At 34.0% G+C, this 26,196-nt stretch overlaps 1 long non-coding RNA gene and 1 other non-coding gene across 2 annotated transcripts; one reads left to right on the top strand and one right to left on the bottom strand.

Moving 5' to 3' along the window:
* The first annotated feature begins 12,508 nt into the window (after positions 1–12,508).
* On the top strand, positions 12,509–19,516 carry LOC143189953 (uncharacterized). Its single transcript, XR_013004120.1, has 2 exons — positions 12,509–13,035; positions 17,638–19,516. It is a non-coding gene; the product is annotated as an uncharacterized LOC143189953 (long non-coding RNA).
* TRNAS-AGA (transfer RNA serine (anticodon AGA)) lies at positions 13,982–14,063 on the bottom strand. The gene has a single exon. It is a non-coding gene; the product is annotated as a tRNA-Ser (tRNA).
* Positions 19,517–26,196: the final 6,680 nt, after the last annotated feature.

Genomic DNA, 26,196 nt, shown 5'->3' with positions numbered 1-26,196 from the left:
ACCCTCGGACTTAGAGGGAAACAACAAATCTGCACTGAATTAAACCATTCCTGTTTCCAGCATGAAGAAGTATATGTCTGCAATGATTTATTAATAAAAGTTATGATGACTAAATGGTCACCGCGATTTCCTATGCAATTTTCGGCTCTTTTTAAGGCATTTTCCATGACATCCTGCAACATCTGAGGCCGAACATCTTCAATTTCGGGACGGATATTGTCTTTAAGATGTTGAATCGTTTGAGGCTTATTTACATCAACTTTTGATTTTAAAAAACCCCATAAAAAAAGTCTGGTGATGTTAAATCCGGAGATCTGGCTGGGCATGCGAAATCACCACTTCGCGAAATTACTCTTCGTGGCCCCATCTTGCTGAAGCCATATGCCCTCTAGTCCTTGCTCTTCCATTTTCGGCACAAGAAAAGTTTAAATCATGCCTTGATACCATTCAACAGTAACAGTAACTGCGATACCATGGTGATTTTCCAAAACATAGGGGTCAATGATGTTTCTAGCATGAATACCATATCATACAGTTGTTTTTAGTGGATGCAATGATTTTTATTAATAATGTAGGAATGTTCGTCGGGTCGGTCGACCGTTCGAAATGTGTGGCTGCCGCTGCGATTATTTATCAGAACACTCACTACTATTTTTGGAAGGAATTTGCACGGGAACTAAAAACACTGGTTGAATCAAAGTTGTTTATTTCAACTTGCGATTGATACATGTGGTCGATGGGAGGATTGACAGGATATTAGGTTAAGGTGAAGGAAGTACGGTAGCGCTGTGGAAGTGGTACTGTTACAGGGGGACGGTGATAAGAAAAGAGAGCGAGACGTCGTCGTGATGGCCTTTTATACTCCAGAACTGCATGGTACCAATCCACCGGCGTTGCCAACCTTTGTAGTTGTTGATGGTGAATTGGTGGTGGCCTAAAGGGTCGTGGCGGTCGCCACATAACTCCCCTCCTAGTGGAACAGCCGTGGAACGTACCTATATGTGGTGCAAGTTCCGGAATGCACCCGCAATCACGCAAACAAACGCCCGGGGACTGCTGATGAGATGGGGATCGCAACATGAGCGAAGAGTTTTACGGGATCAGCTGCCATCGGAGCTGTAGCAGGACGTCGTTCGTCTTGAGGCGTTTAGCTTTGTTTGAGGGTACCTGTAAATGTGTTACGTGTCCCGTTTCGTGATGCGAGGGTGCTCATGTGTTGCTGGTATACATGATGAGCTTCTGTGGTTTTCGTCCATCGGGCTAGTCTCGTGGGATGTCGTCGACCACGTGATGTTGATGAGTTCCGTTCCTCGTGCTATCCTTCCATGCACGTGTCAAGCACCTGTCGAGTGGCTTATGTTGAGTTGATTTACCTGTTAGGCACTTTGATCACGTCGGGGTCACCAATTTAGGGTACAGGTGCGGTTAGATAAAGACAATATCTTCGATGATTTATTTTCGTACAAAGGGATTATAATTATATGCAGAAGAAATATTAATTTTTGACGAGCAGATATTAAACAATAAACCAGATATTATACACTAAACAAGATCAAACTATATGAATATAAAAATAAAAAAATGCACGTGGCAGAGTTACCTTCAGATGTTAAGAACAGTGGCACGTCTGATCACTCTCAGAGTCGGGAACGGAAAGAACATCGAGGCGTCGCGTCATCCCCTAGCTTCACCACCCGAGGTTGCCACGTCGTACCCTCTGTCAGTACCACTTGTTGCCACCTCACCGTGGGTGCTAACTTCAGGTATGTGCAACGCCTCGAGTAGATCTGTGGGCTGCTGATAATTGCGGGAAAATTCGAAACATCTGACGGTCGCTACAATAAATTGAGGATTTTTTGTTCCCCAGAACCGACTGTTTTGTTTATTGACGTGGCCACTGAGAAGAAAATGGACTTCACCGCTCATTATCAATTTAGACGAAACATCTTCAATTTCACCAGACAGCCTTAAGATTGCATCACTGTACTCAACTCGTTGATCAGGATCTCTCGGTAGTAATTTTTGGACTAATTGAATTTTGTACGGGAACATTTTCAAAATTCGCCTTGAACTGCGTGCAGAAATGTGTAACTGGAAAGCATGTCTCCGGCTTGATCTTTCTGGAGATTCTGCAACACTATCGCGCACCAGAGCTACATTTTCAGCGTTACGAAAGGTCCATTGTCTTCCAGAACGAGGCCTTCTGCTGTCGTACCGTACTGTTGAAAATTCGCATAATAATATTTGTGATTATTTATTGAAGTCATCTAGCTTATTCGGATATGATGGTACAGCATCAGCATAAGATTGATTTGACATGCAAATATAAGATTTCTATACCGAGTGTCTGTGTACACTGAATAACTTGAGACTTTTATTTTTTGTAATGATATTTGATTTTAATAGTTAGGTTGTTTGACTGTTCTTTACATTGATGCCTCCCATTTTCATCAATAGATATCAAGAGTTAAAATAAATTCTGGTTCGTAATATATATAGAAGCTCTGCTATTTATATCAAGATAATACGCGATATTTCGAAGTAATTTGATGCTAATACCGGAGAATAAGACAAGCCTAAGATTTATTCCGGCCTGACGGACGCTCTATTAGGCCCGGGCTGCCGATGCAGGACCGGCGAAACAATCATAATTAAGTAGTAGCTGGGAGGCTGCGAATTACAGGTGCGGCCGTTTGCTGGAATTCGCCCGAATGCCCTCTCCGCGAAATTACGGATAATTTGAGGATAAACGTTCCAGGTTGCGAGGAGACCGCGCTTTATTACACGTATCGGTGGCTTACGGCCAGGCTACGCGACTATTTTAAAACAATTTGGTTAGCGGTCTCCTTTTTTTTGCTCGGGCGTCTAGTACGGCTCGAATTTATTATCACCGACTGATTAATGGTCCGTTTCCTCGACCCGATCATCCAGTCCGCGTCTTCTGGGGCGCGATGAAAAAAATCGCGATCTAGCGTCGCGATAACTGTTCCAAGAACTAATATCAAACGGGTCCAAAGCCATATTTTTCTTGTTAAAGTGAAAATATCTCGACACTGTTTATAAAACCATTAAAAGATGTAAATTATTTGCGTTATTTATTTCATTCAAAGTTGTCACTATATATTAAAAACTATATAAAACTAAATGTAGTACCATAAAATAACATAACGGCTAAATTATAGAGAACAGGAATGAATTCTTATCACTGCCATCAAATAACCACATTTTTCGTATAATTAAGTTAAAGGATATTATCAAATTTCATGGTTTTAACATTTGTGATATTTTACCAACAACTATCACAAGGCAAATAAAGGCTGGCTTGATGGCCAATTTTGGAGAAATATTTCACGACGTCTAACATCTCGATGTCACTACCTTGAACTTATTACATTGGATTATTGATTGGATACATTGCTCCACAACATCTCTGGATTTAGCGCATGCGCACTCTCCTGTATAGAATAAATCATAGAAATAACTAAAACCATAGACCTTCCTTTTATAATGGCGGTCCATTCTTTATGCGTGGATCGGTATGGTCGGTCAAATCAAAACAACAACAAAATTTAGAATATTTAGATTTTGTGTTATATTAATAACTCTATAGTAATAATAATTAAATTTTTGTGTTATTTTTGGTGGTCTAACATAGATTGGTTTCAATAAATGGAAGAACAAGGATAAGTGCAGAATATAACGTTAAATTTTTAAAAGTTATAAAATCCAAACAGCATCAATTTTATTTATAGTGGAAATTTTAGCTGCTAAATTTATAACACATTATTTTCAATGACCTAAAATAGGTATCAATATATGCCAAAATTTAACGATAACAAGAACAGAGAAGAAAATGATTCCTGTTGTGTTGGAAGTAGTCAAGTCATTAATGAGGGTTGCCCATCAAGAACAGTAGCAATATCTGTAGTAACTGGTAATAATTATTGAAATGAACGAAGAATGTGAATTTCAGACAAGAATAAATAAGAGAGCATTTTGCTAAGATTTACGAATACACAGTAATACTTTGAAATAATTAAATTTGCTAACAAAAGTAGACCTAGATAAAATAAACAAAATATAAAAATATCAACGACACTTTAATGATCTAAAGACAAGGAAAATACAATGCATTATTTTATAAGAGTATAGGTAAATAAATTATTGTTATTATAGTTATTATTGGCAGAGATGTCTTTCAGCGTTAACGTACAATCATCCATTGGTTTTAGGCCAGTAAAGGTACAATATGTTAATCGAAAGCTCCAGGTAGTCATTAATGGGGTTTGTGGATCAAGAATAGTAGCGAAAATATTTGGAGATTTTTAGAAAAAATTTACTGCTTTTATATATAGTGGTGACTTTTTCGTTTGGTTTTAACTATATTGACTGTATTAGATCAAAACGGTCTTTTTATGGTAATGTTTATGTATATTGTTCTTGCAGTTCCTGTTAATTGTTCAAATATGTAAATTTATTAAAATATGGCATTTTTATAAAAATAGAAAGGCATATAGAAATTATTTTATAAGACTTTCTATTTTTTTTTTAAATTTTATTATTTAATTTTTTCAATAATTCAACATTTTTTATATATTTCAATATATTCAATATTTCAAATATTCATTAATTTTTGGAATTAAATCCATATGTTTTTTAGTTAGCCCTAACACTCAAATAATGCGTGTATAAATGTGACAGCTGTCGGATCATTAATTTGTGAATTATAGCATTTTTAGTGAAGCAACTTTTGTTATTGTGAAAAAAAAAGGATTCGGGTTTTGAAAAATTATTGCTTTTTGAAGGAAAAAAATAGAGTTGAAGAAAAAACTTGGCTTGATAAGTTTCCGGATACTGCCCAAGGAAAATCAATCTTCAAGGATTGGTATCCTAAATTTAGACGTGGTGAAATGAGCACCGAAGACGGTGAATGCAGTGGATGATCAAAAGGGGTTGTTACAGACGAAAATATTTAAAAAATCCACAAAATGATTTTGAATGACCGTAAACTAAAATTAAATGAAACAACAGACACTCCAAAGGTATTGAACTGAACTGAACGTGTATATTATATCATTCATGAATATTTGTCGTGAAATGGGTGCCGCGCGAGCTAACTTTTGACCAAAACAAAGACGAGTTGGTGATTCGGAGCAGTGTTTGAAGATGATCAAGCGTAATATACCCGAGTTTTTGCGTCGATATGTGACAATGGATAAAATCTGGCTCCATCATTTCACTTCGAAGTCCAATCGACAGTCATCCGTGCGATATAAAGAAAAAAAAAGTGCTGCTTCACCAAGACAATGCACCGTGTCACAAGTCAGTGCAAAAGATGGTAAAAATCCATGAATTGGGCTTCGAATTGCTTCCTCATCCACCGTATTCTCCAGATCTGGTGCCCAGCGAATAGTTCCTGTTCACAGATCTCAAAAGAATGCTCGTTGGGAAGAAATTTTCGACGAATGTAGAGGTGATCGCCGAAACTGAGACCTATTTTGAAGCAAAGGACAAAGCATACTACAAAAATGGTATCGAAAAGTTGGAGGGTCGCCATAATCAATGTATCACCCTTGAATGGAATTATGTTGAATAAAAAAAATTGCCAAAAATGTATTTTTGCTATGGTAGGCAGGGGACTTTTCATTTGACTTGTTAAGTGAAATGCGATCTCAGTTATGAAAGAAAACAAAAAAATTTTAAATAACTGTTCTTTTACTAGTCTTGTTAACTTCCTTGTACTAAATAGTATTACTTAAAATCGATTTGTTATGCATTTGCCTCAAAAACACGACTTTGTTAAATAAAATAAGACTATAAATGAAACAAACAGTAAATGGAAACCGAAATTATTGAGTGCAATGATACCATCGCCATAGTAATAATGAGCATTATCGCTTCATTCATAAATTTTACGGTTAAATTGGCACGGAGTTGCGCAGATGAGGCCGTTCATGAAGATTATTTACGATTGTGAATTCAATTCAGACAAAATCTCTCTTCGCACATCATTATCTCTTGTGCGAATTGCAACTGTTTGCAAATTGATTTTAGACAATTACCAGCATTATGCCGTTGTTGAAATAACAAGCATATAAAATCGTAGATTTGATTAATAACCGTGTTGATTTTCGATGTCTTACGTAACCGACACAGGCGTATTTATTACGATAATTTTATCAATTAAGGTGTCATAAAAGTTAAGATTATTTATTCCTAAATTATATAACGTTCCGAATTCTAGGAAGTATTAAATCTTTTCTGGTGTTTCTACTAATTAATTATATTGGGAAAAACATAGTTTTATATAACGGACAATATGTTAGCTGAAATACAACACATACATAATTATATTACTTGTCGCCCAAGGAGGCATTTACGTATGTTATCATTTTCATTGCCTTTTCAAACGTATCTAATTTTAAGTAAAGTTTAAATAGATTTTAGTTCTCGTTAAGCTTTTAGCGAGAGTATGATATATTTTTAATGGAAGCAAATAATAGAGAATCATCTAAAATCCACTATTCCTCTTGCAAATAAACATTGTAAAGCTCACTTTATTAACTTCATGAACCAAACATGTTCATGTATATTCTCTACGATAAAACACAAGCTCATAAAGCTTTCACACTCTAAAATACAATTTCCTACAGTTAAAGTATATTAATTATATACTAATCTTTGGTTGTTTCTCCTTCCATCACCCTGTCAGCTTGGTAAGTGTCAGCATTGAATCATAAACCATCATAAATAAAGTTTGATTCAATCAGTGTCACTTTCAGAAACACTAATCAAGTGAATAACTAAGTTGATTATTCCCAATCTATGAAAAACTTGGTCACGATTCTACCACTTTCAATCAATTCTTCTTCAATATGTCCAATCGAGTTTATCCAAATCGAAGGTGTTATTTTCGATAATGCCTCTTTCCATAAATTCAGGCAGTTCTAGTTTGAATATTCTCCTCGATCTGAATGTTCATATCTTATGAACTTTAAGCCATTCCTTAACTGCAGCCTTAGTTGGTGCTCTTGTTGGAATCTTCTTCACTAGTATACTATGATATGGTGCATTATCCATAACAATGATTGATGGTTTCTCCAAAATCTTTAAAACCAGATTTCGAAATCACTGCAAAAACAAGTTATGATTCATAGTAATTCTTGTCTTCTGCACGAAGAACTGTATGTCTGCTATGTATTATTAATAAATGTAATGACTAACAAAACCTAATCGATAGTTATTTCAATGTTTATCTTTTGCCATCAACTCATGTTGTCTTTACACTTAAAAGCAATATCTGGAATTATATTAAAACCCCTTGGTGGGTTATCTTTACACCATTTAAATTATATATTACTCAACTGTGTACGAAGGGATGTTTTACATCTCTCAAATAGCTGCATATCTTTTGCATTTCTATGGATACATTACAGACTAACAATTATCTCTGAAAATTGTATTAAATTATGTTTCGATTCAAAAATCTACTTACTGTTTTTATATATTCCGTATATCAAGCTGATCTTGATTCATCACCTGTTTCACATAAAGAGTATATATTTATAATTGAAGCAAATAATAGAGAATCGTCTAAAATCCACGATTCTTCTTGCAAATAAACATTGTAAAGCTCATTTTATTAACTTCATGAACCAAACATGTTCATGTATATTCTCTACGATAAAACACAAGCTCATAAAGCTTTCACACTCTAAAATACAATTTCCTACAGTTAAAGTATATTAATTATATACTAATCTTTGGTTGTTTCTTCTTCCATCACCCTGTCAGCTTGGTAAGTGTCAGCATTGAATCATAAACCATCATAAATAAAGTTTGATTGAATCAGTGTCACTTTCAGAAACACTAATCAAGTGAATAACTGTTGTTTATTCCCAATCTATTAAAAACTTGGTCATGATTCTACCACTTGTCAGTTTCTTTTTCAACATGTCTAATCGAGATTATCCAAACCGAAGGTGTTATTTTCGATAATGCCTCTTTCCTTAAATCCAGGCAGTTCTAGTTTGAATATTCTCCTCGATCTGAATGTTCATATCTTATGAACTTTAAGCCATTCCTTAACTGCAGCCTTTGTTGGTGCTCTTGTTGGCATCTTCTTCACTAGTATACTATGATATGGTGCATTATCCATAACAATGATTGATGGTTTCTCCAAGTTCTTTAAAACCAGATTTCGAAATCACTGCAAAAACAAGTTATGATTCATAGTAATTCTTGTCTCCAGCACGAAGAACTGTATGTCTGCTATGTATTATTAATAAATGTAATGACTAACAAAACCTAATCGATAGTTATTTCAATGTTTATCTTTTGTCATTAACTCATGTTGTCTTTACACTTAAAAGCAATATCTGGAATTCCATTAAACCCCTTCGTGGGTTATCTTTACACCCACTTAAATTCTATATTACTCAACAGTGTACGAAGGGATATTTTACGTCTCTCAAATAGCTGCATATCTTTTACATTTCTATGGATACATTCCAGACTAACAATTATCTCTGAAAATTGTATTAAATTATGTTTAAAAATTATGTTGGTCATTAAATATATTAGTTGCAAAATGATATATGCTAGATCAACCAACCATGATGACCAACATATTTTTAAATATATATATATATATATATATATATATATATATATATATATATATATATATATATATATATATATATATATATATATATATATATATATATATATATAGATATAATTTAACATATCTATATATATATAGATATGTTAAACTAAACAATCCGACTTAAGAAAATATTATTTTACAGTGTACACATTCATAGTCGAAATATTTCTTTATAATTGCGCATTACGAATTTGTAAATATTCCATTTGTATCAAACCCGTTGAATATTGAATCATTAGTGTTGGCTATTAAATCGCATCATTAGTTATTTTAATTATAGTTTTCATCTACGGGTCCATCTATTAAGAGCACATGATATTAACTTTTAGATGTTGCTACCAAAGGTGCTGCAACTTCATTGAAAATTTAATCGTGGAACAAAAAGCCCACCCGAGCAACTAACTGAAAATAGAACCTGTGTGGCCCGTAGATTATTAATTAATTAACTTTTTATTATCAAATGTTCTAATGATTTATAGCCTTTGTTTAGTTAGTGAGTGATTTTAATGTTAAAATGTGAATTATTATATAATTGAAATATTTACTAAATAGTATCCATGATCTAGGAACTATAACTATAAAATTTCTAAATAAAATAAGTAAAATGTACAAATAATAAGTTATACAATAACACAGCTCTGCAAAAAAAGCTGGTTAGGTTTTGTGACGTAATCTATCTATGTTTTTGGGTGTGTTGAATATGAAAATGAACTCCTTTTTTTATAGGACGACGTATTTCTTACAATTAACGATACATAACTAAACTAAAACATCAAAGTAACTAGTAATCCAATGCTTCCAAAAAAAGTCCTTCGGTTAATTATCAATACTTATCATTATGTAACCAATGATTAAAACATAAAAGAAGGTTAAATGAGGAAGAAATACAAATACAGAACAACATACTGAAAATCACACGAGAGATCAGATTTGACCGAACCAAACCACACGAACTTTTATAGTGTAAAGTGTTATTTTCAACTGTAGAATAAGTAAATCTTATTTATTTTTACTTTCTGACTGATGTATTTAGCATATTTTCGTGTTGCTGGTGTATTGGTGCAAGTTCAATAGAAAAGTAATGACAAATTAATATGTAAATTTAGATTGTACCAATGGCGGAAATTATAATGATCGCAAAACTTAGGAAGTTACCAAACGAAATAAAAGCCTGTAGACCTATATCACTGTTGTCAGTAATATATAAGGTTTTTGAAAACCTCTTGTTGAAAAGAATAAAACCGATCATAGAGAGAAACAAACTAATACCAACATACCAGTTTGGGTTATTAACAAGCATTCAACAATTGACCAAGTTCACAGAATAACAAATGTTATTGAAAACCTACAAAAGTAAAAAAGTATGCTCAGCTATATTCTTAGATTTAGCACAAGCTTTCGATAAGGTTTGGCATGAAGGCCTTGTTCATAAACTACAGAAAATGGTACCAAAACAACACACGGAACTATTAAAATCGTACATTACAACCAGAATGTTTAGAGTGAAACAAGAAGAAGCTTACTCTATAATAAAAGAAGCTAAAGTAGGTGTACCAAAAGGAAGTGTACTGGGACCAATGCTTTATCTACTCTACACTTGTGACATACCACAAATGGAGAATATTACGATGGCTACATTTGCTGATGATACCGCGATTATAGCTGTCGGAGATAATAGTGAAGAAGCTTCACGAAAATTACAACAGGCGAGTGACAATATAAATAATTGGACACAAGCTTGGAAAACAAGAATTAATGAAAGTAAATCTGTACATGTGCAGTTCATCTACAAACAGACCGTACAAGCACCAATAACATTAAATAATACTATCATTACATATAGCAACAACGTTAAATATCTCGGAATAAATCTTGAAGCAAAACTTCACTGGAAGGAACACATAAAGAATAAAAGAAGAGAACTGGAATAGAAATATAGGAAAATATACTGAAAGAATAATAAATAAAACACACATTTGTCAGAACAAAGTCCTGAGAGGTATTGTGGGTGCACCCATATACTATAGGACTGATTACCTACATCGAGACCTTCAGATATCCATAGTCAGTCAAGAAATCAAGGGAATTACAAGGGGGCACGAGGAAAGAGTCCAAAAGTCTCAAACCATCTGATCTTATGTAGTGTCGTCTAGTGAGGTGCATATAATAGAACATACAGCAGTGACATGTATAAACATTAGTTCACAAGAGACTAAGATAAGGCCAATGGGTTCTTCCAGTTATATACCTAGATTTAAGTTATCGTTAGGACAAATTGTAGGTTAGACGGAAATGACTAGTAACAATGTGATAATTAAATAATTTAAAAAATTGTACCAAGCATATCTCACTAAGATGTTCGACTTATTGAACAATATAGCAAAAATAACAGAAAAATAAAATTCAATTAAATTCAAATATAATATAATTGTTATTATGTCCTAATAGACTTATAATAAATGTTCTATTTTGTATGTTAACGTTATTTCATTGGATATAAAAGCCAAATTAAAGCAATCCAAAAATTAACAGTCCATCTTCATATATCTTCAACAAAAACCCTAAAAGAATGTCTGTGAAAGGAATATAAGTTCATTGTTAGTGTTTCGCAAGTTATATGGTCCATATTCATACAATGGCGGCTTCCCGTAGCGAACCGCAAATTTATAATGCCAGATCTAACGGTATGCTCATCAAAAATCTACTGAAAAGATTAAGATTCTATTAATTTCCCATTATAATCTCGATTTTTTTACTCTTTTCATACACGCTGATTGATGGTTTCTTTTCGTGTGAACCTCTAATATTGAGTCGTGACTGAAAATCGAAAATTGACGCCTACCCGCGAACCCTTACATTTCTTTTATTGGGGAAAGAACGGTTTCTATAGCATCCAACCGATTTAAATCCATAAACCAGCGTGAAGATGTTCTTTCATTATATCTATGCTATATGTGCTATTAAGCTGATGATTTTAAATAAGCAACATATGTAGACCTGAAACTATGGGGTCAGTTTGATAAATCAGAGACTTTTTCAATTTTTCGAACTGTAACTTTAAACGCGTCTAGAACCCTACCTATACTAGTGTGAAAAAAAGCTCAATATATATATATATATATATATATATATATATATATATATATATATATATATATATATATATATATAATAAAACAACTCTAACCTATAAATTACTGTGGCTCTAAAATTAATTGTAGTTTTAAGTTCTTCGATAATAAATGCATTTGATGTACTATGATGTTAAAATAAATTATATTTAAAAGAATATTTGTCCAATTATTGTATTTATATTTAAAAAAAAATATATGTTAGGGCATAAATATATTAAAACTCAGAGTAGCTTCGACAATATTGCGACGTTTCCCATGTCACTGCTATTTTGAATTGATTATATATATTAACGTTATATCAATATATATCTACAGAATTTATTTCAAAACCAAGAACATCCAAATCTCCAAATTTATACACGCATCTTTTGAAGGTCAGGGCTAACTGAAAAACATATGGATTTAATTCTAGTAGCGTCATCTATGTGTCAGGCCGGGGACTTTTCAATTGACCTGTTATTAACCAGCCGAGTTCCTTCTGATAAGATAACAAATAGAAATAATCTGAACAATGTCAAATATGGCATTCAAATAATTGGAAGAATTACCTACGTATGTTTTGATAAACCAGTCGAATTTCTGGCGATAAGATAACAAAGAAATATTAATAGAATAATGCCAAACATGGCTTTCAAAGAATTCAAACAATTCCATTATTTTATTATAAATATTCAGATTTAATTCTTGATATCGAAACGGTGTAAGTTCGCGTCCTGAAGAATTGTTAAACAGAAAAAAATTTGTACTTTCATTCTCAAAATAATGTTAATCAGTCCAAAAGCATAGATTATATATTGATTTGAAGCAAAAGCGACCGCATTTGGCGAATAAAATTGTCAAGGCAATGCATGGAGTTACATGTGTATAGTGAAATACAATGAAAAAATGGAAATGGGCTACGAAATTCTACCCTATCCAGCATATTCTCTAGATTTAGCCTCATGCCAGTATTTGCTGTCTCAGAATCTGTAATAATGCTTGCTTACCACCCAAGAATTTTATGCGCTGAATGGAGAGGTCATCACTGAAATAAAAGCCTACTTTGAGCATCTTGCAAATACCCATTATCCGAATAAACAATTGAACACTGGACTAAAGGTAGTTAGTTAAAAGAAGACTATGTTGAGAGATAAAACGCTTCTTGAAAAATATTCATTCATAAAGGCGCTGACGGACTTATTTATATATTCTGTATTAAATATATTAAGAGCGTTCTATTATAAAAATAAGGTAAGTTGAAATTAAACAAATATTATACATTGCTAATAACGATTTTTTAATTTTGTTCGTTATAATCATGAGTGACCATTTGGTTTATTGGTCCCATTCCGAAATGTCCACATCTCATCTAAATACATAAATTGAAATAATCACTTTTCCTTCATTTTTGTGCAATGCATTTTTGAAATAGAGCTGGAAATTTCTTCCAAGAAAAACTTGTTTTTTACTCGGCACATACACTAGATATACAACACTTTTGAAATTGATAAGATACATTATAATCAAATAATAGTGATAAATTAACTCACAAACACTCAGACAAATGCTGATCTGACTCTAGACCAGGCACACAAAAATGATGACATAAATAAAATGAAAGAAACGATCGCTTTATAGAAATGAGTGCCTTTGTGGGGCAATTCAAATGAACCAATCAACAAGTGGTCTTAGGGCCTGCATTGGTGGGAACAGGCAAAACATTTCCTCGATTTCGCCTATTTATATTATACCTCTATAAAATACTATCTATACTATGAAAAAAGAACACTAAAGATTTTATCACAAAACCTAATTGGCTCTTAGAAAAAAAATTGTTGCACATCTATGTTGCCCCTCCGATGTTGTTAATTCCTTAGCGATTGTTGAAAAATAAATGTGATCGCACATTATTACAACTGCAACAATGCATTATATAAAAATTGTGTACTTGGAACTTGTCAATATTTAATCATGTCAATTAATATGAACGGAAGCTTTCGTCACGTTGTAGATGGTTGGAATATATAAAGCCATTGTTATTATCTTGCATACGGAATGCATACGTTTCGAAACTATATCTAGACCAACACGTTTAAAGACATCAACAAAATACTATTTGAGCTACTTTCTAACAGAACTATCAATCATTATGTATATAAAATATTTTTAAAATCATTTTTATAACAAAAAAGTAGGTCGCAGTCGGTAGGATTCGAACCTACGCTCCCAGAGGGAATCTGATTTCTAGTCAGACGCCTTAACCGCTCGGCCACGACTGCTTATGTTAAACGGAAGAGCTGAACACTCAGTATATAAATTAGTCAAAGTCGAATAATGAGACATAATGTGATTTCCCGTTTTTTTGCCTGTCTTAACAACACGAGGGACAGGCGGGAACATTTATTACAGAGGGAAATAAATTAATATTACTTTAATAAAATATTTTATTTATATAGTAACCTTTCTTCTTCTTCTTCCTCTTTTCATTGCACTAGAGCCCAAATCGGGCCTTGATCTCATTTTTCTTCTGCCTTCATGCCTCTCTATTTCCTGTCGCTCACCTCCACACTCATTCGACTATCTAAATAATTTTTTGGTAACATTTTGTCTTCCATTATTATCACATGCCCTGACCATTGTAACCGTTGTAATCTGACGAATTCTAAGATTTCTTTAAACAGATTATATATTTCTTGAATAGATCTAGTTTATTGTCCCCAATTGGTTCCATTATCTTTCTCAATATCTTCTTTTCGAAGGCAATGGCATGATTCTTGTTCTTTCCGCCATAGTCTAAGCTTCGCTTTCATAGATTGCGATAGGTCCAATGGGTTAATCCAAACCGAAGGTGTTATTAACCATTCCTGTTTCCAAAATGAAGTACAATATATCTGCAATAAATTATTAATTAGTGTTATGACTAATAAAACCTTATCAATTGTTATTCCAACATTTACCTTTTTCCATCAACTTTTTTCCATCTAAATACATAAATTGAAATAATAAGCTTTCCTTCATTTTGGTACATGTTTTTAAAAACTGTGTTCTTTTAAAAGAAATATCCAGAAGTTCCATTAGGCCTCAATATACATTTCCGACTAATAATTTTGAAATAATTGTATTAAATTATGTTTGTATTGAAAAACTAATACATTTCATATATTTAATATCTGATAGAGCTAATATTAAGATGATCTTCATTATTTTTTCATTTATTGGGATATTCCATAATAATATTCAGTTCAACTGCAGCACCCTGAAAAGTATTTTCAATCAAAATCATAGCTTACCTCTATAACGAATTTCACTGGCAAGAGATGTCCTCCATTATCTTGTTCCTGTTCAAAGTAACTGATTAGAGACACAATCTGTTCTGTCTGGCGGAATTTTCAATCAGATTAATAATATCCAGCGATTTGAAATTTATCAAAACAAGCAAAGCATTAAAATAACATGTCCATGTTTATAATCTCTTATCACTATTGTTTTGACGAATATTGCATACGTTTGACAACCAGGCGACTTTGGCAGGCTTGTCCAGTTACACGTCGGTACTTGTCAGACAGCGTTGCGTCTCTTTTTAACTAGAATAAAACGAAAAGAAAAATATTGTCTGATTCTAAAACGAATTTACAAATAGAGACAGGCAATACATTAAACATCTTGATGACGTTTGTACAAAATAACTTTGGATAGATATTTTCTGATCAAGAATATTGTACACATACTACCTATATATTCGTTATTGTTAACTAATAGTAGATATTGCTTTCAACAAAATATAATTTCAAACACATGGATTAGTTTTCCACGCATCATTATCAGCTTTAATTACCTAATTAGGACACGATATTTATAAATCAAAAGAAACAATCTAGCATTTCCCAGAAGTAAATTAAAAAAAACTAAGTTGATATAATAGTTTGCTATTATAGCATATAATCGTTCTTAAAAATTAATTTAAATAAAAATAAACGAAGCTTAATGAATTACCACGAAATAATAAAATAGATGAGTTTTTGTGCTGATTTAACTTGATTGTTATACGGAACGTAAAAACCGTCGCCTTCTTCATTAACCGTGGCTATGAGAGGTTGCAGATTGCTTTATTTAATAACACAACTTTCCTGCTGATCACTTACTGGTAACAGATGGTAATTAAATTATTACCCGATTAGATTCTTTATAAATCATTTTATTTTGTGTTCAGCATTTCACCAACATGTATATTCCTTCTGAGAAGAATTCTCGTTGAATGTAAAGGGCTTCTCAGAAACAAATTTGCTAACACGCAAGATATTTACTGTAAAAAAAGCGTGATAATATGTTACTTTAGAGTTAAAGTACAGGTTAAAACCTGTATATACGTAATAATAAGACGCACACTCAGGCAGGAATGACATTTTGTTACTTATTAGATAGAATTATGATTGTTCAGCTTACATATTAATAAGAGGGCTTTAATTTATATTTTGAGCCCAATAATGAAAGGACCGTAATAATTCTGATTGAAATATCTCCTAAGCATGGTTTTTGAAGGCACATGGATTCAGCTTTTTGGACAGCCAGGCCATTTCATTCCATAAGCGAGCACTTGCATTGTCGTGACGAAGAATGATGCTTGTTTATCGCTTCTTTTTCATCAAGTACTGGTAAACAAATGGTTGTATGCCATTCAAATTTAATCCCTCTACTTTGTTGGAATGGCACGGTTGCTCCGATGGTTCTTGCGAAGGAACAGTCAATCATCTAGTAAAAAAGTGGGATTTGACTAGTCCTAGAAGATCCGTACAGTGGAATTTTGTTTTGTTTGGAGCTCATATGCATAGATCCGAAATTCGACGCCTCTATGGATATTATACATACTTTTAGACCATTTCTTTGCACTAAATTGCTAGAGCATTTTTGCAGCAAATCACATTGGTTAATTAAGTATGTATCACTTACCCTTAAGCTGGTGAAGTGCAACCTATCGGACTCTTTGATGTACAAGAAACCAGATATTTGAAGTTGACTTCTCGTAATCCAACCATGATTGGATTTGATTGACAGTTGTTGAAAGTTTGGATTTCATTAATATTTTTCTTTGTATTTTGAGAATATATGTTTATTTAGTAATGAACAGCAGCGGAAGTTCAGTTAGTTTAGTTAGAAGCCCTTTTTATTCTGTCTAGTTGACATTCCAATCTTCTAGAAACATATACTGACTTCATGCGCACCTGTACAACTAAACCAATCGCATTATATTAAACATAATTTTCTATATTATTTGGTAACAGAATAAGAACATTATTTAGGACTAACGTACACAATAAACAACACAAATGAGACCTAACCTCAAATGCTATAAACAAAGTTATTTTAAACATAATTAAAGGTACTCAAAATAGTAAATACTTATATTAGAATGTTCTTACTGCTGGGAATAAATTACCAATGTCCACGTTATACATCACCTCAGCTCAGCTTCGGAAGGCGTAGCTAGTATACTCGATTTATTTATTCCACATGACGTAAATCGCCCTTACGAAGATCGAGTCCTTGACAAACTAGACTCTGGCCATCGTCCGGTCCCTCTCAATCTCGGGAACTGCGCCACCACTCCAGGCCCACTCACAAGAGTCAAGAAAAATACCGACTGGAGGAACTACTAATTTCTTCTAGAGGAATCTGATCCAATTCCAGATATTCACACTCCAGAACATCTCGAGGCAGCCATATTTAAACTAACCCGTGATATTCAGTCTGCTGACGAATCTGCCACTGTCGAAAACCTTCCCACTTCTATTAAACATTTAATTTGCATCAAAAATTGTGTATTCAGATTAACTTGTTTCACTCTTGATATTGCAGATAGAGAAGAGAGGCGAACAGAGCAGCAAGGGGGACAGGCCCTCTCGACCTGGCGGGTGATGAAATGGAACTAATTTCTAGTGGACCAAAGACTGGACGGTCCCCCCTCTATCTGGCGTGTCTCCAGATACCTCGTGGGGAAGACGCACAATGTCATCCCCCCTGAAGTCAATGGTTACAGGAAATTTTGCAATCACTGGCCAAGGAAAAGTCGAGATTGTCGCAGAGACCTACGACCCGGATGAAATGCCTCCCTCTCGCAGAAAACACCAAACCTAAGACATGCTGGGAACTTAGAAACGCGTCACCGCTAACTTTCGCTTTTCCAGGCTAAAAGTCAGTAGTGACCCACAGGGGTTAACTGTGAGGCGGTTTTGGTTTATTGTATTGGTAAGCTGAGAGGCAGTCATACATAACCTGGTTCAACTTGTGACTCCAGGGCAAGTCTCCGCGACCACGTATGCATCATGCATTCCACCGCCTGGTTTTAGACCAGAACAAAAAAACTATACTGGCAGGTTCCCGCTTTGCAAACTTTAATTATATATTTCTGCCTTGGAACGGAAATACAAGACTTGTTTGGACTTTTACTGATGCAAATTATCGATACATACTAAAATGTCTAATTAACAGGTCAATTGAAAAGTCCCCGGCCTGACACATTAAAAGTTACGTGTATTAATTTGGCAGCTGTCGGATCATTATTTTGTGAATTATAGCATTTTCAGTGAAGCAACTTTTGTTATTGTTAAAAAAAATTGATAAAAAGGAATTTGGCGTGTTGAAAAAATATTGCTTTTTGATGAGAAAAAAATAGAGTTGAAGCAAAATCTTGGCTTGATGGCGAGTTTCCGGACACTGCCCTAGGAAAACTAACCATCAAATATTGGTATGGTAAATTTAGATGTGGTCAAATGAGCACCGAAGACGGTGAACGCCCTGGACCCCCAAAAGAGATTGTTACCGACGAAATGATTTAAAAAATCCACAAAATGATTGTGAATAACCGTAAATTGAAAATGAATGAAATAGCAGATACTATAAAGTTATCAACTGAATGTGTACATCATATCATTCACGAATATTTGCGTATGAGTAAGCTCTGTGAAATGTGCGACCTCACTTTTGACCAAAAACAACGATAATGCGGAGCAAGGTTCATTATGCATGTGCAAATGATCAAGCGTAATAACCTCGAGTTTTTGCATCGATATGTGGCAATATATGAAACATGCCCCATTTATCACTTTGAAGTCAAATAGACAGTCATCCGAGTGAACTGCACACGATGAACCCTCTCCAAAGCGTGGGAAAACGCAACAGTTCGCTGGCAAGGTTATGACGTCTGTATATTGGGATGCGCATGGAATAGTTTTCATTAGCAACCTTGAAAAAGGAAAGACCATCAACAGCGACTATTACATAGCGTTAATGGACCGTTTAAAGGGCGAAATCGGCGAAAACCGGCCGTATTTAAAGAAAAAGAAAGTGCTGATTCACCAAGACAATACACCGTGTCACAAGTCAGTGAAAACGACGGCAAAAATCTATGAATTGGGCTTCTAATTCCTTGCTCATCCAGTGTATTCTCCAGATCTGCTCCCCAGCGACTATTTCCTGTTCTCAGATCTTAAACTGAAGAGGTGATTGCCGAAACTGAGGCCAATTTTGAAGCAAAGAACAATTGTACTACAGAAATGGTATCGAAAAGTTGGAGGGTCGCTAAAATCAGTGTACAACCCCTGAAGGGAATTATGTTGAATACAAAAAAATTGCCAAAAAGTGTGTTTTACTATGGTAGGCCGGGTACTTTTAACACAAAATTTTTAAAACAATGTAGAAATGAGATGAAAATAAATATAAATGAATATAAACAACCAAATAACTTTTATTCCTGGTAAAGTGATTCCTGCCACCCCCCTTTGATGCATCCTTTCAATTATGTCGTGATGATTTTATTATCTGTACATTATTAATAATATTACTGATATATTAGCAATATAGAAAATTTAAACAACTGAATATAATGAACTGATACAAGAAAGATCGATTTCTCGGTAAATTATCCAAATTCCATTCACATATCTGACACACTTATCATCAGACCCCCCATCTGACATTCTAAGTTATAACATAAAATTACGTTTATTAAATTAAACTAAGTTTTCCATCAAAATGACTAATGTTTCCCTGTTAGGATTAATGATTGATATCGTCGATTAAACTGCGGCACGATCTCAAACTAGCACCACGATAATTTTATAAAATATAACACCTATTAAATGTATACCAAGTAACATTAAATGTTTCAACGGCATTTAATCATCGTAATATTTGACAAGCTATCAGTTATTCCTCATCGTTTCGGTGAAGTAAAACAAATGTTGTTGAATATGATTTCTTTCTCGAATCTACGCAGGTCTTTTGGTTCATTTTTGGTGGTGTTGTTGAAGTCACTTTCGTGTATAAATAGTTTAGTAACTGTTGTGTCATTCAGAAAAGTGCAATTTCCCACTTTAGCCAAATAGCTCCTGCGACGGCCTGATGTCTCAATTGCTGGATATATTTCTTAAGTTAACCCGTTATAATTTTTAACAGATTTCAAAAAACGAGGAGGTTCTTTGTTCGACTGTATATATTTTTTTAATGTATGTTCGCCGTTTTCTCCTTCAAATGTTGACCGATTTTCGAAATTATGTTTTTATTCGAAATAGTTCACTTCCAAGGTGGTCCAATTGGAATCAAGTCAGGATATTATGGGGGGATGTAGATTAAATCGAGGGAAACCCTCAAATTTCAAAGCCATATACACAGTTTCATATATTTTTGATCTAAAATAATCAGATATTGGAGTATAATCTTATTGCTGAGCTGATATAACGGAAAATCTGAAGTCGTTCAGTGCAAAAGCCATTGTTTGCTTTTTAAATACTAACCATATCATATGAGAATCCGTAGAAATATTGCACACTACTACTACTATGGTGTAATAGTTAGAGAGTGCAGCTCACGCTCGGAGGTCGCGGGTTCGATTCCCGGCGGGGAGAAAAGCTTTTTGTTGTTGTTTTGGTTTGGTTAAAACATCTCTCAAATCTCTAGTAAACCCGGGACGTTCCCCTTGAAGCGTTCCTTATTTTCAATTATGGTTTCTTTATTCCCATTTTCCCTCATACCCACATGTACTTGGCATATCTATTACTAGCTTTAACAAACAAACTCAACCGACTTCAAAAATAAACACAAACCTTATTTATCCTATCTACTACACGTATTTCATATTCTACTATACAGACACAATTTAGTTTAGTATCTACCTAAACATATTTATCTATTTACAATGTTATTTTAACAACTACCAACTGATCATTTTTAAGTCGGTACCGAGCCCAAACAATACAAATATAATAATATAATTTTGTGACAAATATACAAAAATACTACATGCCCATGTGGTTTTGTACATCAAATGTTTTACAGACGAATTCGTGTACCTTATACTTTGAAGTTTCAAACAGTTGGAACAGTAGTTACAGATACTGTTACAAATTACAGATATTGTCACTGCTACAAGCTGAGCGAAGTAAAAGAAGCCAACGCATGTTGAAACTATTAATAATATAATAATAATAATAGAATGTTTGAATTATTGTAGATTTAAGAGAATTTAATATGTTAGAGCATGTCTAAACACAAATTTTATAAAGAAACTTAATGTTATTGTAATTGTATGCGCTGTCATAAATTTGCAAGAATGCCCCAATAAAATAAAATAGATCTTTACAATACTGAATGCACTTTTTTGTCCAATTGTATAATTTCAACACCGGTACTCTGCAAACTTGATGAGCTAGCATGTATCAACACTCTAATATTTAATTGTGTAAAATATTTATGGTGAATCTATATTAGCAGCGAGGCCCAGAATCTTCAGGACCTTTGGGTAAATATTAGTAAATAGTAATGGTAATTTATACATTCTTAATTTACAGCTGGATTTCCTATGCATCAAGATCTAAATAATCAATAACTAACCTGGAAGAAGCACATACTCTAAACGGAAACAACTGGAACTAAAATTATATGAAATGTATTGGCTCATCGTTCGCAAATCCAAGTTATCACTAGATAACAAGGTATTGCTATATGAGTATATACTCAAGCCCATTTGGGCATATGGAATCCAACTATGGGGTATCGCTAACAAATTTAATATATCCATCATTCAACGGTTCCAAAATAAGGTGTTGCGTGCCATTGTTGACGCTCCGTACTATATTTCAAATAAAGTAATACAACGCGATATTCCTCTAGAACCTAAAACGAGTGTAATTCAACGTGTTTGTGTGAAGTACTTCGAAAGAGTGTCAGTGCATCCCAATGTACTCGCTAATCAACTAAATATGCGACGTTATAGTGAAGTGCGTAGACTAAAACGTTTAACACCACTTGATCTGATTACTGGACATATGTAGATTTTGGAATATGCTTTAGAATAAGACTAATTAATTAAGATAATATTTTATACAGAAGATTGCTTAATGAAGTGATTTTCTACATGCCATGTATATATAATATAGACATAAGAAATACTTATTGCCAATAGGGCAGATTGTGGACTGACGAGGAGTAATAAAAAAATTAATTTATTACTTAGGTAGTTTGGCATGGGAATTTAAACAATTTTTTGTTTTAGTTTTGTTAACCATATGTCCTCCAGGACATCTTTTAAAATTTGCATAATTATCGGAGTTTCGTGACTTGACCAAAACCTGAGGACGAATCCACTTGCAATATATTTGATATATATTAATGACGTCGTGCGATGGACGTCATTTCGTTAGGTACTGCGCTGTATACGAAGAATCACAGACATCTGCAACTGAAAAAATTAGATAAGATTCATCTGTTTCACAATAGATGAAAACCATCAACTTTTTGTATTATTTTATTATTACATTGATACTAGTCGTTTCCGACTAACCTACAACTTGTCTTTATAATAACTTAAATCTAGGTATAGAACTAGGAGGACTCATCGGCTCTATCTCAGTCTCTGGTGAAATAATTTTTATACATTTCACTGCTGTATTATTTACTATATGCACCTCATTACACAACACTACAAAAGATCAGATGCTTTCATTATTTTGAGTCAATGTCCTATTAGGGTGGTATACAAAAGCTGCAATACTTCAATGTTCTCATGAGAATGAACTCTTTTCTCATGCCCTCTTGCAATTCTCTTGATTTTTTGAGTAACCGCGACTAAATTCAGTCAGAACTAAAAACAGAACGAAACAGTCACAACAGGAATTAATCATGGACAGAAACAGAACACTCAAGTGTCAAGCAATATCATAGGCAGTCAGAATAAAGGAAAAATCACAGCCAAGAATTACTCAACAGAAATTCAAGGAGGCGGACGATTTTCGACCAATTCGCAAAAGCAAAATCTCCATTCGAAGAAAACACTCACAGAACAAGCTCACATCTAACAGAACACTAGAGTTCTTATCAGTCGCTTTATATAATCAACAGTTGGGTCTGAGGGTGGAATTGGCATTGGTAATAGTAATTTTAACAAGTCAATTGAAAATTCACCGGCCTAATACATAGATGGCGCTACTAGAATTAAATCCATGTGTTTTTTTAGTTAGCCTTAATCCTCAAAAGAGACGTGTATAAATTTGGCAGCTGTCGGATCATTAGTCTGTGAATTATAGCATTTTGGGTGACGCAACTTTTGTTATTGTAAAAAAATGGATAAAAAGGAATTTCGCGTATTGATAAAATATTGCTTTTTGAAGGGAAAAACTACAGTTGAAGCAAAAACTTGGCTTGATACCGAGTTTCCGGCCACTACCCCAGGAAAATCTACCATCAAGGATAGACGAAGACGGTAAATTCAGTGGATGCCCAAAAAGTGTTGATACCGACAAAAACATATAATAAATCTACAAAATGATTTTGAATGACCGTAAATTGAAATTGAATGAAATAGCAGACTCTCTAAAGATATCAACTGAACGTGTACATCATATCGTTCACGAATCTTTGGGTATGAGAGAGCTCTCTGCAAAGTGCGTGCCGCGTGAGCTCACTTTTGACCTAAAACAACGACGAGTCGATGATTCGAAGCAGTGTTTGAAGATGATCAAGCGTAATAATCCCGAGTTTTTGCGTCGATATGTGACAATGGATGAAACATGGCTCTATCCATCGAAGTCCAATCGACAGTCATCCGAGTGGACTGCACAAGCTTGGCTGGCAAGGTTATGGCGTCTATATTTTGGGATACGCATGAATTAATTTTCATTGACTACCTTGAAAGGGGAAGGACTATCAACAGCGACTATTAAATAGCATTATTGGACTGTTTGAAGGACGAAATCGGCGAAAAACAGCCGCATTTCAAGAACAAAAGAAAGTGCTTCTTCACCGAGACAATGAACCGTGTCACAAGTCAGTGAAGACGATGGCAAAAATCTATGAATTAAGCTTCGAATTGCTTCCACATCCACCGTATCTAACCACCAATTTTCGTCAAATGAAGAGGTGATCGCGGAAACTGAGGCCTAATTTGAAGCAAAGGACAAATCGTACTACTAAAATGGTACCGAAAAGTAGGAGGGTTGCTAAGATAAAAATTTAAAAAAAAATTTTGCCAAAAAAATGTGTTTTACTATGGTAGGCCGGCGATTTTTCAATTGACATGTTAAACTCATTTTATAAGTCTCTTCATCATACGTGTCGATTTTTATATATTTTCCATTTCACTTATTTTACTTATATATTTGTTATATTATTCGTTTAATTCGTTAAACTCATCCTTGAGCATTAATTTACGTAAGAAAGCGAGAAAATAAATATTATTTTTTAAAATAATGTTTTTCTCTCCTAAGCACTCAATAAGTATCTATATAATAAAAACGCTATACCGCATCTCTTTTGTCTTTTCTAACATCCTAAACTAACATTTTCTACGACATGAGCCACCCTATACTGAGACCCATCGAAAAATATGACGAGCGTACGTTCGCAAATGACCGTTTTTCACTCTCTCTCTAAAAACACGGCATCGATTTGTCTTCTTCAAACAATCTCGGCGGAATCATTTTTCAACATCCGCTAACAAGATCTAGCGGCGTGCCTCGAATCTCAACTCAACACTTCTAGTTCAAGGTGAGGCGGATATTTCTTCGTCTCATTACGACGAACAACGACGTAATTGGTAATGTTGCTACACTTGAATCGGTTCCTTTTATTAATACAACCATCGTATTGTTAATAAACAGGAAAGTTACTTTATTGTTAATCTGCTCCTGACAGATATCTATTTCTAGAATTAACAATGAGCCCGAAGATAATGAAAAATTACTTCTGTCGATATAGGTACCAACGTTGCTTTGATCGCTTGATTGTTGCTTTATTATGTTTCTGATTACTTAAGAGTTTTGGTTAATAGTATTGAATCGTTTTATAATTAAATTCCATACAATTTCGTCGATATTTTACTTTCTATCATAAATTGATGTCTGGTTTAATTTTAATACACCGGAATGTATTAATGGGCTTGTTAATACAAATGAATTTAACTACTATAACATTGTGTTGGAAATTAAAATTGGTTGCGAAAAAGTAATTTCGGGTTTCACTAAAAGATGTTTAAGTTCACTTATCTGTAGCAATACTTATTCAATGAATTATACAGTGTATTTATTGCATTTCTACTCAGTTTGCATTTCAAGTTTTGTAAGTTATATTTCACTGCCTTATGTTATACGCTTTGTTCTGTTACGGTTAAAACAAGCGATCGACAAAATGTGTAATCTCTCAGACTTTGCAAGAGGACAAATCGTTAGTGTTCGGTTAGCGAAAGAGTCTGAGATGAAAATAGTTAGATTTTTTAACGTTTTATAAGGGATAATATCAACGAAAATGAAACAAAACATAGATCATCATCGGGGAAGACGACTAGTAGACAAAACCTTAAGTTAGCTGACAGAAATCGACGAATATTAAAAAGGATTGTGGTCAAACATAAACGTTAAAATGTATATACGTACATGGACATCTCCAAAATAAGCCTGAATAAGTGTGAATATTGCTCTATTCAGCTATAACAAGTAAATTGAAAAGTCCCCGGCCTACCATAGTAAAACATATTCTTTTGAAAAAATTAGTGTTTTTATTCAACATAATTCCATTCAAGAGTGATACACTGATTATAGCGACCCTCCAACTTTTCGATACCATTTTTGTAGTACGAATTGTCCTTTGATTTATAATAGGCCTCAGTTTCGGCGATCACCTCTTCATTTGACGAAAATGTCTTCCCAGTGAGCATTCTTTGAGATCTGAGAACAGGAAATAGCCGCTGGAGAATATGTTAGATGTGAAAGTAATTCGAAGCCTAAATCATGGATTTTTGCCATAATTTTAATTGACTTGTGATACGGTGCATGGTCTTAGTGAAGCAGCACTTTTTGTTCAAATGCGGCCGTTTTTCGGCGATTTCATCCTTCAAACGGTCCAATAACGCTATGTAATAGTCGCTGT

Source organism: Rhynchophorus ferrugineus, unplaced genomic scaffold (genome assembly GCF_030347505.1).
Source record: "Rhynchophorus ferrugineus isolate W39M unplaced genomic scaffold, kcgeb_rfMv2 rfM2, whole genome shotgun sequence".
Classification (NCBI taxonomy): Eukaryota; Metazoa; Arthropoda; class Insecta; order Coleoptera; family Curculionidae; genus Rhynchophorus; species Rhynchophorus ferrugineus.
Note: the sequence above shows the minus strand (reverse complement) of the source record. Positions and strands in the feature narration are given on the sequence as shown.